Raw genomic sequence first — 18,518 nt, 5'->3', positions numbered from 1 at the left:
CACTCGAATAGAAAATGCAAAGAATAGCAACCCGAGACTGGGCCACCGATGTAGATTTAGCTCCTTTTTACTGGGAGACAAAAAGGCTGAATTTTCACAAACACATTGCTGACTCGGGGACTAGGAAACCGGCACTGGAACCCCTTTGGAATTTAAATTCATTTTATCTTCCTCTCTCTTTGCAGCGATCTGTTTGCACTACAGTGCAAGATGCAGCAGGCATCTTCTGGCGTCTGAAAAAATGGGGGAGGGGAAGAAAGTGATTGGGGGTGGCAATGTGGGCCTCAGGATTCCCAAGAAGCTCTTTGGTGGTCAACCATCTAGCAGGTCTAAGAGACTTTGATTTAAATAAATCTTTATTTACATCAATATAAGCATCATTATATCACACACATCTCCAAGTCTCTTACCTCCTTGCTTGGCATGGATTACATAAACATCTTGTTTTCAAAGACCAGACTCACATCTGGGTCAATCTGTCTTCTTCCTTCAACTAATATCTGGTCAGTGATGTTACAACAGATTTGAAAGCTGAGCTGTCAACCTCACCTGGTCAATTCTCTGTCTCTCTCTCTCTCTCTCTCTCTCTCTCTCTCTCTCTCTTTCTCCCCTAAACACCCCACTTTCTGATAACTACTCTGAGCACCATGATGGTAAACTTGTATAAAGATCAACAGAGGAGATGCTCTTTGGTTGGAATTTCCAAGTCAGAATCCTCCTGCATTTTCATTTCCCATTCTCGGGCGTTGGGGGTGGGGGTGGGGGATCAGGCCACATGTGTCAGCGGTAACTGAGATAATCTTGTGGCAATACTTCTATCCTGTGTCTTCTATGGCTGACATTTTTGTTTTGGTGCATTTTATAGACTTTTACGTGTCCATATTTTAGAAAGCTTACAGTGACTGTTAAGAGCTGATCCTAGAGGCAGAGCAGGGCACGGTAAAGAAGCAGACTTCTTAGCTTTCAAGGTATGATCACAGAGGAATGAACCAGTTTTTCTCAAATTTGAAGTCTCAATGAGATCTGATCTGAAGGAGAAAGTATTTGGAGGGTTTTCTATTGTATTTTAAAATTTTTGCCTGGTACTTTTCCCAGGTGCATCAAAACCTTGAATACTTTTCAGTTTACCTTCAAGATCTGTATGATCATATTTAAACTATTCTTTTAATTTGTGGGATTGGTATCTGGAGCTGGGGATGGAAGGTGGCTCAGACCTACAGATAAAAAAAGATACTGAAGAAAAAGCTGGTTGTTTTATAACCATAAACTAACAAACTTACTAGAACTAATAATAACATAATTAGAAATTACCCCTGAAAAATTATAGCTGGCTAAATAAAACCTTCTTTGGAAGATGTTCCTTAGAGAAATTTTCTAGAATATATGGACAAAGGGTTCTTCTTTGCAGACAGCCTCCTTTTGCCTGTGTCTGCAAATAACTGATGTCAAATCAGTTGCAAGCTTTTGAAGGAACAAACTGGGAGCATTAATTAGAGCAGATTAAGCTCACAGATAAAAAGCATTCTTTAAGTATCTGTTGTTTAGAGGCAGTGTGATTCTGATTCATGCTTTGCAGTCTGTATATTTTTATTTACTCAGTTAATTTCTTCCCCAGAGTGTTCCCTGTTGAATTGGTTTACTAAGGTAGACAGTATAGTATATAAAGAGTTGTTGGTTCACAGGAATAAATGTTTCCAAACTCTACTTTTGCAATACATTTCTTTCCCTTCCTTCCCAAAACACAATGTATTGGTCTGATGATTCCAGTACATAGCAATAACTGTTTAGTAAAGGATCTTAATATTGTGCCACTTAGAGGAAGCTTAGTATTTATTAAGTAGTATCTAGAGTGTTTTGCATTAATTAGAGCAGCTCCTTGGAGAGACATTACAGCCAAGAATGGTTTCACACAACAGGAAAACTCCAAGCATCTAAACTCCCCCATCAGACCTGCTACAGTGAAACACAGAGCAGCAAATGTCTAGCTCACTTGGAAATATCAACATATATTTTATTTATTTACATATGTTTGATAGACTGAAGGCTTATATAAAAAACAATAAAAATGATCATTGGAAAGTTCCCCATCACCCTGGGTACCATGATATTTATGGCAACTACAAAAACAAGAACAACAAATGTGACATAATGGTCTGTCTCAAGATACCTAGCGTGATTTCATATTGGAGAAAAACTGATAAATGACTACCTACCCCTCCCGTGTTCAATGGATTAGTCAGACTGAATCAACTATTTCTATGGCTGCCTGGAAGACACTAACAGTTCTCATCCTTGTGGTGTGTGTTGGTGGATAGGGAGAGGGCAAGGAGAACAGGCAAGGATGACATTTTATGACTATCAGATCAGTCCAGATTGTCTATATGCAATAATTCCTGTCCCCAACACAGAACAATCAACTGAATGAATGGGAGTTCTGAAAACAGTCCTCTCGGTTTGGCTTAGGTAAAAACCCTCTGCCTTTGTTTTAGGTGTCAGTAATTGAGAGTACTGACTACAGACTTCAGCTGTGACATTAAGTTTGTACAATTGAAACGTGTGAAATGCATTTAAATTTACTGTGGCTTTAATAAAGGAACTCCTTCCATAAAACAAGAAAATGAAAATGATTAACTTTGACATAGAAATATAAACAGCAATTTGATTAATTATATTGCTAATTATTCTTTGCTGTGTAGCCAAACATTATATTCTTAAAATGACAGATGCTGAATAAATCATATAAAATAATTACTTGGAATTTCACTGCAGTGAGAAATGGTGGAGTTTATGGAGAGATTTATATTGATATCTAAATATATAATTGGTTTTGTTCTGTTCTATTCTATTTAGAAACCTAGTCTGTACTGTAAAAATACTACAACTATATTATAGAAATGTTTTTTCTATATTTTTCCTGTATGACCTTAAAATAATCCATTTCTCCTTTGAATATTTTCCATAATTATAATCAGTATACATAATTTGTGTATCTTGCAATTCTCCAACATTCTACCATAAGCATTTACCATGTTTTCATAACACAGTTTTCATAAACATCTATTTTAATATTTGTATGGTATACCAATTTAGAGGAATACTAAATGCCTAATTGGGACATTCTAAATGTTTTTAGGTTTTGTTTGTTTGTTTTGCTAATACAAAGATTGTTATGGTGAACATTTTTCATACCTAACAGTGTGTTTTCAATGATGTAAAATACATTAGTACTGTTATATGGGATTCCCTAACAGCTCTCTACAAATTCAATAATGTAATTTAATTTAGGATTTCAGCTTTGTTATTTGCCCATTGCTCTCTGTCCTCTATCTGGGACCCAGAGCAATATTGCCTCAGTGTAGAATCAAAAGACACTGAATGTTAAGAGTTGGAAGGTCCTGAGAAATTCCAGGTAAACCAATTCCTTTATTTCACTCATTTGATGAATCCCACTGATACATTTCTTTATCTACATCCAAAAAATTTAACAGCACGAAAGTCAGGTTCTGAAAGTAAATCAAAAGTTCAGTCTTAAATGCCAGACAAATGCCACTAAAAATCAGATATCACAAAAGTACTGAAACTGTCGAAATGAAGGCTTTTATCTGTTAATGTAGGCTCACATGATTTTAAGGCAGTTTACACAGCATAGCAAGGTGCAAACTTCTTTTTTAATGTTCATTTATTTCTGAGAGAGGGAAAGTGCAAGAGGGAAGGGAGAGAGAGAGAGAGAGGGAGACACAGAATCCGAAGCAGGCTCCACATTGTCAGCACGAAGCCCAATGTGGGGCTCAAACCAGAGAACCATGAGATCAGGTCCTGAGGCGAAGTCAGATGTTCAACAGACTGAGCCACCCAGGTGCCCCAGAAGCTTCGAAGTTTTTAAGTGGGGACCTTGGGTAGTTTGTGTAACGAGAGGGAACGGTCACTGTTAAGTTCCAGGTCTAAAGATCAAGAGATCTACCCTCAATGTGAACCATTTCTTCTTGATACCCTCCCTGAAACTGAAAGCAAATAGTCTTCCAGACTGCCACAAGTCTAGAAGGTCCAGGCCTACTGCAGGTATTGACCATGTCACTTCTTCAGTTGCTTTGAGATGGCTGACTCTCAAGATGGGAGATGGTGGGAGTGGGCGTTTGGGGGGTGGGAAATGGCATACGGCAAGGAATCAGAGCTTCAGATTTTGTCTCCTTGTTGTGGCATTTAATTTTGCTCTTTTGTTGTTGTTGTTGTTGTTGTTGTTGTTAAATATGTATTTATTTAGAGAGAGAGAACACGAGAAGAGGAGGGGCAGAGAGAGAGGGAGAGAGAATCCCACGCAGGCTCCATACACACTGTCAGCACAAAACCCGATGCGGGGCTCAAACCCACAAAGTATGAGATCGCACCCTGAGCCAAAATCAAGAGTCAGGTGCTTAACCAGTTGACTGAGCCACCCAGGCACCACTATCCTTTCTTACATGACAAACTTTCTTTTTTTCTTTTTTTTTTAATGTTTTATTTTTGAAAGAGGGATAGAGTGCGAGTGTGGGAGGGGCAGAGAGACACGGAGACACAGAATCTGAAGCAGGCTCCAGGCTCTGAACTGTCAGTACAGAGCCTGATGCTGGGCTTGAACCCATGAACCATGAGATCATGACCTGAGCTGAAGTCGGATGCTTAACCGACCGAACCACCCAGGCGCCCCTCTTACGTGACACTTCCATGTCTTATTTCCCTACTGAAGTTCTTGAGATCTTAATTGTTTTTAATAAATTTGTTTTTAAATGTGTAAGGCATGAAACAGGTGCTGATCAGCTACTTGTTGATGGGAGAACATCCAGGTAGCCTGGAGCAGACCTAGAAAGAAGAATAAGCATGAAGAGTTCCAAAACTAGTGCTACAATGGAAATCACTCTCCTGAATTGGAATGAATGTTTTTTGATGGGGAAAAAAATCATGGAACCAAAGGAATTTGTTCACAATTACTTTTCCACAGTCTCCCAACCACTGTCCCCAGAGCTGATCACTCCTACTCTCAGCTTGGTTCACTTCACACAAAGAGGAGAGATAGGGGGAGGGAAAGAGCAAAGGTGAGAGAAAGCAGGGAAGCTCGATGAAAATCTGATGTCCCTGTTAGCATGGTTCTTTAAAAGTGTCCCCCAGAACATTTCAACACATGTCCTTTTAATTCAGTTCAAGTCAATTCAACTCAAGTCTCCTTAAATCCAACTTAACAAACATTACTAAACATCACCTGGACAAACAAGATCTTGCAAGAAAACATTTTGGCTAGAAGACCTGAGTTTGAGTGCTAGCTGTTTGTTTTTTTTTTTAAGTTTGTTTGTTTGGTGGGGGGGGCGGGGGCAGAGAGAGAGAAAGTAAGAGGAAGAATCCCAAGCAGGCTCTGTGCTATCAGCAAGGAGCCCGATGGGGGGCTCAATCCCACGAACTGTGAGATCATGTCCCAAGCCGAAATCAAGAGTCCTATACTTAACTTACTGAGCCACCCAGGCGCCCCTGAGACCTAGTTCTAGTACCTTTTACCTAAATGGTTCTGGGCAATTCTCCTTAGCTCTCAGTTATCCGTCTTTCATAGAGAATAAGGGTTTGCTCAAGGCTTGTCTCGATGGTCAAGTGGAGCAAAGTACGTGAAAGTGCTTTGAAGTGTCATGTAAACTTAAGTGACTGTTACTGTCTGTGATAGAGGAATTGTAAAATAAAAATAGCTACCAGAAGTTGTCTTGCCTGAGCGAAATTTAGTCTTAAGCTCTTCAGGACAGACTGCGGGCTCATAGAAGGAAGGTCTGTGTTTCATGCCATCTTTTAACCCTCACATTTTCACTGTCTGCCCTTCTGTTCCCACACCCATGAAGTAACCTGGCAGTGAAAAGGGGGTGTTATGGCAGGGGAAATTGTTGCTCCTTTTTTTGTGTATTCCCCAGAGTGGGCCTTTTCATAGATTTAAAGATACAATGTTGACAAACTGCTAAGATTGTTAAAAGACATGACAGGAAACAATGGGACAGCCAGGCACATAAAGATGGTAAACATGAAAGTTAGGGCACTTTTAGTCTCCTTTTCCCCATCGAGCAGTGGCTTACACTACTTCCCTGACACTTTAAGAATTTAATAAATGCCTATATAGCATTTACCATGTGCCTGGGACTGTTTTAAGTTCCTTACAAATGTTAACTCATTTAATCGTAATAATAACCTTATGATCTGGGTGCTTTTTATGAAGTCCATTTTATAGATGGCAATATTGAGGCAGTGGGCCCTTAACTAATTTGCCCAAGGTTACCCAGCTAGTAAGTGGTGTCAATGCCCAATGGACTCTCAGTAAAATCTGATTTAATATCAAGATATTTTTGTTATTGATGGCAGAAGTTCACATGATTTCTTAGACTCAAGGGCTATATTAAGCTCATTAAGGTGTGGAGAGGGAGGAGGAGGATTACCCTCAAACCAAGGTGTCAGACACAAAATGATTTTTGCGGCTGCTAATCTAATTATTCTTTTGTTACTTCTCTTACCCTCCCCAGCTTTGCTGCGAGTATGAGTTATGAGTCACTAAATTGCATTCTCTTCCTATACTATCTTCTATTTAATTTATGCAGCTGGGGGCTGGTGGGGGGAGCAATACCTTCAATAAAACCAGAAGTACCCTTCAAGCAATAGTTGATCTTTGATCTCAGTCCGATCATATACCAAAAAAGTCACCATGCAACACCACCACCTTCTTGAGGCGGGGAGGGGGGAACGGTCTTAAGGTGTATCCAACCAACTAGGATCCATGTACAATTAGGTCAAATCCTTTGAGAATGAGAACAGCTAATACGAAATCTAGGCGGGGACATGCTCTAGTTAGAAGAAAATTACTAACCCGTATGTCTTTTTCTTCCCTTACTGTCTGTGTCAGCGGGCAAAATAAGTCTGTTGGGGGGAGGCGGGGGGAGAAATACCACTTTTGTATTTTCACTAGCATTTTAGAAAGAAGAGAAAAAGGAAGGGGGAGAGGGAGGGGAAAAGGAAGGAAAGGGTTAGGGTAACTTTCTACCTCAGCAAATACAATTTTGTCTGTTGTTGATGGAAGCAAACGTTGAAGAGGTCAGTATCTGGTGTTTTGATGTTCACAATTCTTTAGTGGTGCTTTCTAAAAGTATGCTTGAGCCCTCACATATCTTCTTCAATCCAGCTACCAGGAGACTGGCACTTACATGTATTTTATCGGCATGCATTTTAAGAAGGTTGTGTACCTTTCTGCTTACTGTCCAGCTCTGTCCTCCCTTTTGACCATGCACCTCAGTTATAAGTGACTCCTGGGGAAACTGTTTTCATACCTGGATAGTGGGCTTCCTGTTTACTAAGTGTCTGGAGTCTCTCAGCCTTTTCCAAACAGGTTACCTTACAGAGTCTGTCATTGGACTGGAGAATGCTGGTGAAACTCACCCATGCTTTTTGATCACCTCACCATGGTTTGGTGGTTCAACTTTCCAATAAGGGTTCATAACCTGTTTCCAGCCTCTCTGTGGTGCATATGAGCCCCCACTCTAATAGGCTCTGGGACTACCACTCAAATAACCATGCTTTAGTCCTTGAGTCTTTCAGCCCACCTCATCTTTAAGGATGGATCCACTTGTAAAGCTTAGGGCCCTTTTTGCACCTTTCTCTCTTACTCTGTTCTATTTCTGTCTGAGTTTCAAATATCCACCCATGTAGGACACAGCCAGTCAACTGCCAGTCCTCTAAGGTTGGTGTGTGTGAATGTCCACATTCCCTGGGGCTCAGCAGACGGCACAGGAAAGGGAATACTGGGAGAAGATGCTTTTAGATATTAAATAATCTACTTTGGAGATGGTCTTGTTTTGTCTTCTTTTCTTTCTTATGGAAAAAATAAAACCTGCTACCACTTTGGAGCAGAAGTTTTCTGTGATGGTTTCTGCTGCAATGGGTAGCATTTAGTTTTCAGAGTGATAATTGATATTGATACTACCAACTTGATGGTAACTGAAAATTCATATGCTGTTGGGGAGGCTGGCTCACATGACCCTCCCTGAACCTTATAAAAGTACCCCGTTTTGGAACCAATGAACTTGGCAAAGCAGTAAGCTTTTATTTTTTTCCCTAATCGTTCAAAGCAACATGTGTGATCCTATATGGCATATGCTGCATGTCATTAATTTGCATAAAGTGGCCTCAAAGCAGAGGAGAAGTAGAAGGATATTCTCACAAGTTATCATTTGGGTATGATCTTCCCCTAAAATGAAAATAATAGCACTATTCCTAAGGGTTTATATTAAGAGCATGGAATCAATGATTTAAAAAGGGGGCATCAAGCAAATCACTGAAACTCTCTGGGCCTACCTTTTCCCTCCTCTAAAAAAATGAGAGCTATATTAGAAATTTTGAGTTAGTTTATATTTACTTATCTACTCAGCTCCAAATTCAGCCCTCTAGGCCTTGTTCTGAAAATTTTGTTTCCCAAACTCCTTTGCTAGCTGACTTCCTGTGTGTTTCTGCAAACAGGAAGTCTTAGAGGAATGTTGGAAGAAGAGTGGAGGGGGGAAAGAACCTCCCTCTTGATTTTGCTTCCCTCCCATAGTGGCTCTGGCTCCAGCCTCCACCATCTTTCAGTATTCCCAGAGCCAGCCTCACCATGCTTCCTGAGCTATGCCAGCAGTGATCTGAGTACCAGCACCTCGGGGTCCCTCTGTTGATCCCCAGGGGCACCATCAGCAGCAGGGCAGTTCCTCTCCCCATGTCTGGGTCTCAGCTCACTGGGACCCCTTCTCCACACTCCTAGGTTCTGTCATGTTCATCCCCTTTCTTTCTGTTCTATGGTCCCAGGAGTGGTAGCTGCTTCCTGCAGTTACTGCCTTGGTGTTTGTTCAGTGTTCCTTTTTGGGCTCTAAGCCTACTGACACCTATGTAACTGATGCTCTGTATTCAATTTCCTCTATTTGAAATATCTAGTGTGATTTCCATTTTCTAAACTGAATCCTGAGTGATGATGTATTTATGATCCTGGGTCACTTAATCCATCAGCTCTGTGAAAGTCTGTAGTCCCTCCCTCAACCCATGTTTATTGGACACTGGGTATGGGCACTCCACTGTGCTAGGAGTTGGGCAACAGGGAAATGGGTACACCTATATACCCAACAAGCCCTAATTCCCAGGGAGAGGAGGAGAGCACATATATGGAGAGCATGCCTAGATGAGAGAACAGGTTCTGTGAAATTTCTGAGAAAAAGGAGGAAAAAAAGGTTGGAACAGAAGGCGTTGAGAAAGGATTTAAGATTTAGGACTAAGTGAAGGCAAATAGCTCAAACTCATGATAACTAGTATAAGGACTTCAGGTGGCATATCTGGCAGAGAGTAAAGAGGTCACTTGGTGGGGGGGGGGGGGAGCCCTCATGGTGGAGACCAGAGGGAACTCCAACTGGGTGGAGACAGAAGATGGGAGTTTTGGGGAGCCAGAATGTAGTCTGTGGAACTAGTGGAGACCTTAAGAGATTTACAAGCAGTGAGGCTGCACCGAGAAATGCTCTCTGCAGGAAGGCAAGAAATGATGAAGAAGGTGCATGGAAGGGAAGCAAGGTCCATGGAAAAGACATCAGAATGCTCTTCAAGGATGCCAGGTGGGTCTTCGACAGTTCCTTTCACCCAGTGAGAGCCCTCATTACTTGGGCCCCAAGTATGTATCTATACTGTTTGATTCACACATGCTATTCTCCTTTGGTCCTCACAGCAAATTTAGGAAGTAATTCTCATTACACAAACAGGAAAACTAGTACTAAAAGGAGTTAATAAGTTTTCTGGTAAGTGGTTGAATAAGATTCAAACCCAGTTTCCACCCGACTCTAAATTCAGTGCTATTCCACCATCATATCACATATTGCTTGTCCTTCAGAGAATATTTACTGAATAGGATACCATTGTGGTTACTGTGACAAATAGAAGGAAGTAACAGTGAAATAATGAATGGAGAGAAAGGGATGGATTTGAAAAACACACTCAGTAAATTAGAGGACACGGTGACTGACTAGTGAAAGGGAGAAGTACTGGGAAAAAGAGGTACAAATCAAAGGAATTAAACAGCAATTCAATTAATCAGGATTTCTTGGGTTGCAAGTAACAGAAACCTAACTCAACCTGACAGTTCTAACAAAAGTCCCAAGAAGGAGTATGATTGTTTCTCCTTGGGTCATCTGCCCATCCCTAAACGAATCACTTTAGCTGAGGAGATACAGTGCTCTGATGGGCTAGATATGGGTCATATCCCATCCCCAAGACCCATGGAGGGAGGTCCACTATACAGAATCTTGATTGACCGACCATGATTCTTATAGAATGCTCACTATACAATGACTCTAAAGACTCAAGCCTGGTTAACTAGAAAGGAGGTTTCATTGATGGAAGTAGGGATGGTTGAGAGCAAATGACTATGGGAAGAAAACAGTGAATTAAGGTAAGGATTTGCTGAACTTGCACCAGCTCCAACAAAGATGCAACCTAATATTGAAGATACCCAGTCAAAACCTGAAATCACTCCCATATTTCTTCAGAAAACTTAAATCTTTTTAAAATATTTTTTTTAATGTTTATTCATTTTTGGGACTGCAAGTGGGAGAGGGTCAGAGAGAGAGGGAGACACAAAACCTGAAGCAGGCTTCAGGCTCTGAGCTGTCAGCACAGAGCCCGAGGTGAGGCTCGAACCCATGATCAGTGAGATCATGACCTGAGCTGAAGACCATGACCTCAGCTGACTGAGCGACCCAGGAGCCCCCAGAAATCTTAACTCTTTAACTTTAAAGGTAAAGTGTGAATTCTGGGGATTGAGGATCATTCATTGGTATTAAGAGTTTAGTGACAGGGACAAAACAAATAATGACTAAACTTACAGATTCTATATCCTACTTATAGGGTGAGATTTTTTATGAATGCACAGATTATTGGTTCAGGTAATGCTATTTTCATAAATCTCCTGGTTTTACAGCTTTGAGCTAACATGGGGATTGGCAAATTATGGCCCACAAGCCAAATCCAGCCTACCACCCATTTTTGTAGAGCCTATGAACTAAAAACAATATTTTAAATACTTGAAAAATCAAAAGACTATTAACATTTCATGACACATGAAAATCATATGAAATTCAAACTTCAGTGCCCGTAAAATAAAGTTTTGTTGGAATATAGCCATATTCCTTCATTTATATATTGTCTGTGTTACTGCTTTTCGGTTACTATAGCAGAGTTAAGTTGCAACAGAGACCACATTCTGGGCATTGCAAAGCCTAAAATATTTATTTTCTCTCTAAGAAAAAAGTTTGCCAACCTGAGGGCTAAAAACTTAGAGCGCCAATTGGTCTATGAGGCCTTCACTATCATACCTGTTTTTACTGGTGGTAAATTAGCCACAAATTTGGCAAAAGGTCAAGATGAAGTCTAGATTTTCACTGATAATCCATTTGATTGCGAATTTGGGGGCTATTAATAAACTTATTCAAAACTTGTCACAAAACCTGCATCAAGTATTAAGTCTGTCACAGCTCTCAATATGTTCTTGTATTTCTCTAGTTGCTCAGGGGATCATCTCATATATTTTTATAGAGTGTATAGTTTACAAAGTACTATCAAACACACCATTGGTTTGGTACAACATGTAAAATACTACACAGTTATTAGCTTTTGGTAAGGCCTGACCTCTCCTGGGTATGACATTTGTTAGGGATTAGCTGATTAAAATAAAACAGTAAATTAAAAAATGAATAAATTGAGGAACCACATCACTTGTTACGTTATGCGAGCATATTCCAAGTGGAGTAGAAATTAGTTGGTTGCCTTCCTAAGCACCTATTCTCCCCTTCCCAAAACTTCCAGTTTCAGTTTGGGAATGCATGAGATAGTAAGAGGGCTACCTCTACCAAATAACCTATTGTATGCCTATTAGGGCATTCCCATGCACAGTGATTGGTCAGAGATGTGCATGTGACTTCAGTTGATGCAATCAAACCGATTCTCAGAATTCTGACAGGAATGCTTCCACAAAGGCCGTCACTCTTTCCTGACAGAACTGAATGATTAGTAGCTGAAAGTTGCTGACTGCTGTCTTGGGAACCCCAGGGAAATCACCTTAAGATATAGCTGACATTACAGAAGAGTGGAGAGACAGAAAGAAATAGTCTGTTGGACATTACTGAGTCCCTCTGTAGAACACTACCTGATGCTGGTCCTGCCCAGGACCTTTGAAGGTCTGATCATGAACCAGTAAGCTCTCTTTACTATTGAAGTCAATCTGAATCAGGTTTTCATTTACTTGTGCCAAAAATGCACCAAGTGACAAAGATTTCTTCATTCTTTCATTTACTCATTCGTTCATAAAACATTAAGTGTGTTTTCTTTTGTGACATCAAATGTGTCTTCTTCTGAACAATCACAACCAATTCTTCTACTCTCCAACACCAAATGGGTGTCCTGCAATTCAGCTTAATTCTGATGCTAGCTGTCCAAAATTAGCACAGGCCACATAGTTGCAGTGCTCAGTCCCACGAGACGAACCCTACTTTAGCCATCAGCTGCAGATTGAGTCCCCAGGGTACCCATACTTCTGCTCTGTTGATTGCAAATTCAAAGGTTCCCACAGAAACCTCCTTCATGTTCCATAATTTGCTAAAAAACCTCACCAGTTTATTATGAAAGAGACAAATCAGGAACAGCCAAATGGAAGAGGTGCATTCAGCAAGGTATTTGGAGGAGGGGAGTAGGGCACAGAGTTTCCATGCCCTCTCTGGGCAAAGCCACCTTCTCAGCAAGATCAATGCAGTCACCAATCTGGAAGCTCTTTGAATCCCATCATTTAGAGGTTTTAATGGAAGCCTTACTATGCAAGCACAATTGATTAAATCATTGGCCATTTGCCTACTGAATTCAAACTCCTACCTCTCTCCTCTGTCTGAAGTTGGGGCTGAAAGTTCTAAGCCCGTAACCACTTGGTTAGTTTTCCCAGTGACCAGCCCCTATCCAGAAGCTATCTAGGGCCTCCCCCATCCTTGGAGTCTTCTCATTAGCATTTAAAAGACAGTAAGTTCCAAGGGCTTTAGTTCTGTGCCTGGAGCCTGGGACAAAAACCAAATTTTTATTTCTTATGATACTACAGTTATATATACTTCTTTGGTCAGATATGCTCAGCCCTATAAGACAGTTTCAAGGAATTCGTTGGGCAGGGAAGGAGGTAAGGGCGTGGGACGTGGGGGAAGTACTGCACAGATACAATACACGGAGCTTAAAGCAATGAACTATAAATAGAATCTGTCAGAATAAGTGGTATTCTAGATACTTTGAATACTATATATATATATATATATATATATATATATATATATAATATATACCGTATATACCATACTATATATATATATATATATATCATATATACCATATATACCATACTATATATCATATATACCATAGTCAACAGTGACCAGATGAATACAGGAAAGACATTATCCCTAGTCTAGCTCACACTTTGTGTCTTCTTCCTCAGATGATCCTCAAAGTGGCATTAATCAATAATAAATTAATCACAGCAAACCAATCCAACAAAAGATTCTTCCTTTGAGGTTGCAGTAATTTCTCTCCCATGCCCAACTCATCACATTGTATATTTTACAGATTTTGAGACAAGCCCAAATTATATTAAAAATTTTTTTCATTTTTCCCAGTTTTTCCTCATGCATTTTTCCTTTTACTATAGTATGCAGCCTTCTGACTTGCAGGAAATCTTCAGCTCCACCACTCTGAGATGGTTCTTTAACTCAATTTTGCCAATAGCCCCTTGGATGTGTGGGAATTCTACAGATGCCAGTTCCCAGCTCCCACGGCTGGGGTGACTTACATGCCAACTTGAAAAGCACTCAAATGTTAGGGAGTGTTTGTCAGCTCAATGGCTGATCACGATATCTAGGAAACAAAAGAGGATGAAGTAATATAATTTTAATAATGATAATGGCAAAAAATGTGGGGCTTAGTGAAAGAAGTTTTGGAGCAAGTTCTCTTACTGACTCAGTTTCTTTCCCCGCAAAATAAGGGTAAGAATTTCCTCTTTGCCAAGATGTAAATGAGCTAATATCTGTATGGTGCTTGCCCATGGTTGGCGCTTGATAAATAATTGCCGTATTTAATTTAAAATAAATATAAAACTATCCTATCACTGGTTATTGTTTGAAAAATTTCAAAACATGGTACATGTTTAGAAATCCTAGACTGAGTGGTAGGCCTGTGCTCTGACTGAGTGCCTATTATGTACAAGCCCCTCAGGGCACATAAATTGTGCCAAGATGTAGCTCCTCGTCTTAAGGGGTTCACAAGCCAAGCCATGGAAAACTTAAATTGGAACAAAGGGATGAAAATGACATTTCGACACAGCAACAGGAAAAGTTTAAAAGTAAAATCCAGAATGAATTACCAACCATATTAAACCAAGCGTTACATAACCAAGAAGAAAGAAGAGTTGCAAAGTCAAAATACTCCAGGCAATTTTAGTTTTCATCCCAATTTGGAACTTACAGAATTCTTCCATATTTTTTTAAGGTGGAAAAAGAGCTATTTGGATTTACTGACATCATGTTCCCTAATGACTGGTCTTTCTGATTCAAAAGTTCTGTCAACACTCTGATGCTGTATCTCAGGGATACAAAATCAAGGGGGAAATGCTCCACACAAAACAAACCTCAGATGTCCTAGAACAACCCTTCTTTTCCAAATTTGATTCTTATTTTCAATTCCAAAAACAACACATGAGGCCTTAGAAGGTACAAACTGCCTCATGTTTATGCATGTGACCCTGGAGAAGCGAGAATTACAGATGCCTTTGATTACGAATTGGCTAAAGAAAATATCTACCCAAAGTTACTCACTGAAGAACCAATTCTCCCTGCCCCCACCTCACCTCAAACCTAAAGAAACTTCCATCCTGCATCAATTTGCAATGGAGAACTTGACACGACTTTATTGGTATATCTTTCTTATGCATTTGACCAATCAAAATGATAATTTAGACAAACTGGGGATGGCAGAGTGCATTATCCAGCAATATCTCATTATTATGCAAAAAATCAGATATTCACAGCAACTGTCTCATCTATTTATTGTTTGGTTACTCATCTGGAAATTTTAATACTTTCTTCAGGGGCAGGGACTGGCAATAAAAAAATAGACCTATATATCAAACCTTTAACTTCTAGCCATCATTGTGTGCCATAATACAGATGGAGTGGCTATCAGCAAGCTTTACTGTATTGGTTTATTTCCTTCAACAGAGAATGTGGATTTAAATGGGATAAAGCAACAAAGTCGACTTAAGGCTGGAGGGCCCCTTGGAACCTTGTTACTTTGCAAGCAGAGATAACTGGCTAGAGTCTGCCTCCCATAGACTTGATGCCTGGCATTGCCAATAGCTATCTGCAAGATCGGAAGAGTGGGTGTGAGAAGAAATGGAACTTGGTTAAGGGGAGGGATGAGGCCACTGCATTTCAGAGAAGCTGTTCCCCATCATCCCTTCCTCATAGGGACATGTTTCTATAGGTCACATTCCACTTCTCACAAACACAAAGCTTACTGTATGCCAGCACTGCTCTAATTACTTTGTAATCAACAACTTATTTAATCTTCATGACAAGCCTGTGAGGTATATACTGGTCATACCCCCATTTTACAGATGGGGAACTGAGGCACAGATTGGTTAGGTAATTTACCCAACTAGTAAGCAGTGAAAGAAGCCAGGCAGCCTGGCTCAAGAATTTGTGCTCATAAGCACTATACTCTGCAGGCTAGTTGTACAGGGTGTAGTAGCTTTCTGCTTCTGCTTTTCATGGTTGTGCCTGAAGAGTAAATTGGAAAGAAATTGCAGTGTAGCTACAAGAGAATCACATGAACTCCCTGTTTAAAAATCAGATTCTCAGACCCAGACCAACTGATTTAATGACCTGCAGCTTTTCACAAGTTCCTTAAATGGTTCTTAATCACATCAAAGTTTGGGCACTACTAGAACAGATTTTCTGAACTGACAGAAAATCATCTGGATTGGGGTCCCAATTCCACTGTTCACAAGCTTTTTAACTTTTGGAGAAATCACCTGGGCTTTCTGGGCCTCAGTTTCCTGGTCTGTAAAATGAGGGCGAAGATATCTGTCCTACACACTGCACACAGTTTTAGAGTGAGAAGAGACAAAACATGTGAAAGAAATCAGTGACCTGAAAAGCATGTCCCAATATGAGCTATTACTATTGGTCTCTTGTTGTTTCTTATTTTTTCTCCCTGATAAAATTATAATCTCTTTGAGGGTGTAGGCCCTATAAGTACACCTCTCTTCTACCCATAATAATTTATACCATGCTAAGCATGTTGTAACTACCCAATAAACACTATAAACACTAGCTTAGTCCAATATCTTTTTAAAAATATGTAAGCAGGTCCACAGAATCAACACTACCTATTGTTTGCAATTCCAGGGACCAACATTTGTACACTGTGCCTCCAGAATCCTCAGAATATTGCTATATACATTATCACATTTGATTCTCACAAGCCTTGTGTTAAAGAGGGAGCAGATGAAGGTCAGGTTAAATGCTTTGCCTAAGGCTACCCAGTTAGTAACCAAATGGCAACTTCCAGTTTCCCACAACACCATGCATCACATTCAAATGACTCATAGTCGGAACAACTGTTCCGGCAAAGATGGAAAGTGCCAAATTTTAGAAAAGGGAGAACCACTACCAATGAGGACTATTATTAGGAGAAAAAAACCAAAAACGGTGTTTATTTGCATATGAAACACACTGATTTCTGACAGGTAAGACATTTCGCCCATTTGGCAGGTATGAGGCATAAAGGGCAGGGTGATTTTCGAGGAAGCTACAAAATTTTATCTATGCTCACTTATGAATTAGTATGGTTTCATTTTCCTTCCACTGAAAAAGAATGCAATTCTGGAAAAACCAAGATTCTTCAAGAACAGCAAGAGGAATCCAAGCAATCTGCTTTCAAAAGTCCTGTTACATTTAAAGAAAAAAAAGAGGAGCGCCTGGGTAGCTCATTTGGTTAAGCGATGGACTCTAGATTTTGGCTCCGGGCATGATCTCATGGTTCGTGGGTTGGAGCCCTGTGTCAGGCTCCATGCATGGAACCTGCTTGGGATTCTCTCTCTCCATCTCTCTTTGCCCCTCTCCTGCTTGCTCTCTCTCTCAAAAAAAATAAACAAATAAAAACTGCTTTTAAATAAAGAAAAAAAGAGACAAGCCAAAAAAACAGGCTTTTTACAGAAAAGAAACTGGTGGTTACCAGAGTGGAGGCGAGTGGGGGGATGAATGAAATAGGTGAAGGGGCATTAAGAGTACACTTATCTTGAGGAGCACTGAGTAATGTATAGAATTGTTGAATCACTGTATTGTACACCTGAAACTAATATAACACTGAATGGTAACAATAGTAAAATAAAAAAAAAAAATCCCGTTACTATTGTAGTCACATAGCTGCCAGGCAAGGAAAGAAGACACGGCACCAGACTGTGGTTTCAACACCTACCACCTTTGCAGGCATTTGTTGTGGGCTCAATTAGACTCCCTTCACCATCAAATAGTTTGCCAAAGGCAACCATGAGTACGTTTCATTTGCTGGACCTGGTCCAAATACATTAAACATTCTAATACTATTACCTTTTCTAGTAATAAAGTTTCTTTGGGTGATGCAACACATTCAGATTTACTTTAGAATGCTTATTGATAGGGTGATGCTTGTTTGTTTCCACTTTGTCCAGTGGATTTGAGATATCCTTGTAAAATGGATAGTTTGATACTATGCAAGTCACAGCCACCAGAATGATCTTTTTAAAAGCTAAGCCAGATCATGTCACTCTTTTATTCAAAAGGGCTTTTGTTGGTATTAGAATATGGTTATAAAATTTATATGGAAATGGAAAAGACCTAGAGTGGACAAAACAACTTTTAAAAAGCATTACTGAGTTGGAAGACTTATACTACCTGATTTCAAGACTTAATATTAAGCAACAATAATTAAGACTTTGTGGTACTGGCATAAAGAGAGACATACACCAGAAATAGACCTACACATACATGGTCAACTGATTTTCAACACAAGTGCCCAAATAATTCAATGGGTAAAGAATACTCTTTTCCACAAATGATGCTAGAAAAAATAAATACTTATATGAAAAAAATCTCAAACTTTGCCTTATAACATTCATAAAACTTGACTCAAATTGGATCATAGACCTATATGGAAGGCCTAAAAGTATAAAATTTTTAAAATAAAATATAGGAGAAAATTTTTGTGACCTTGAGTTAGTCAAGGATTTCTTAAAGAGGACAAAAGAGCTCAAATCATAAAAGAAAAAAACTGATAGTTTGGAATTAAGAAAAAAAGACAAGACATAATACACATATCTGATAAAGGACTTGTATCAAGCATACATAAATAATTTTTACAACTCAATAAGATAAAAATAATGGGCAAAGATTTAAACA

Source organism: Acinonyx jubatus, chromosome B3 (genome assembly GCF_027475565.1).
Source record: "Acinonyx jubatus isolate Ajub_Pintada_27869175 chromosome B3, VMU_Ajub_asm_v1.0, whole genome shotgun sequence".
In the NCBI taxonomy this organism is placed as follows: Eukaryota; Metazoa; Chordata; class Mammalia; order Carnivora; family Felidae; genus Acinonyx; species Acinonyx jubatus.
The sequence above is the reverse complement of the archived record's forward strand: the minus strand, read 5'-3'. Positions refer to the sequence as shown.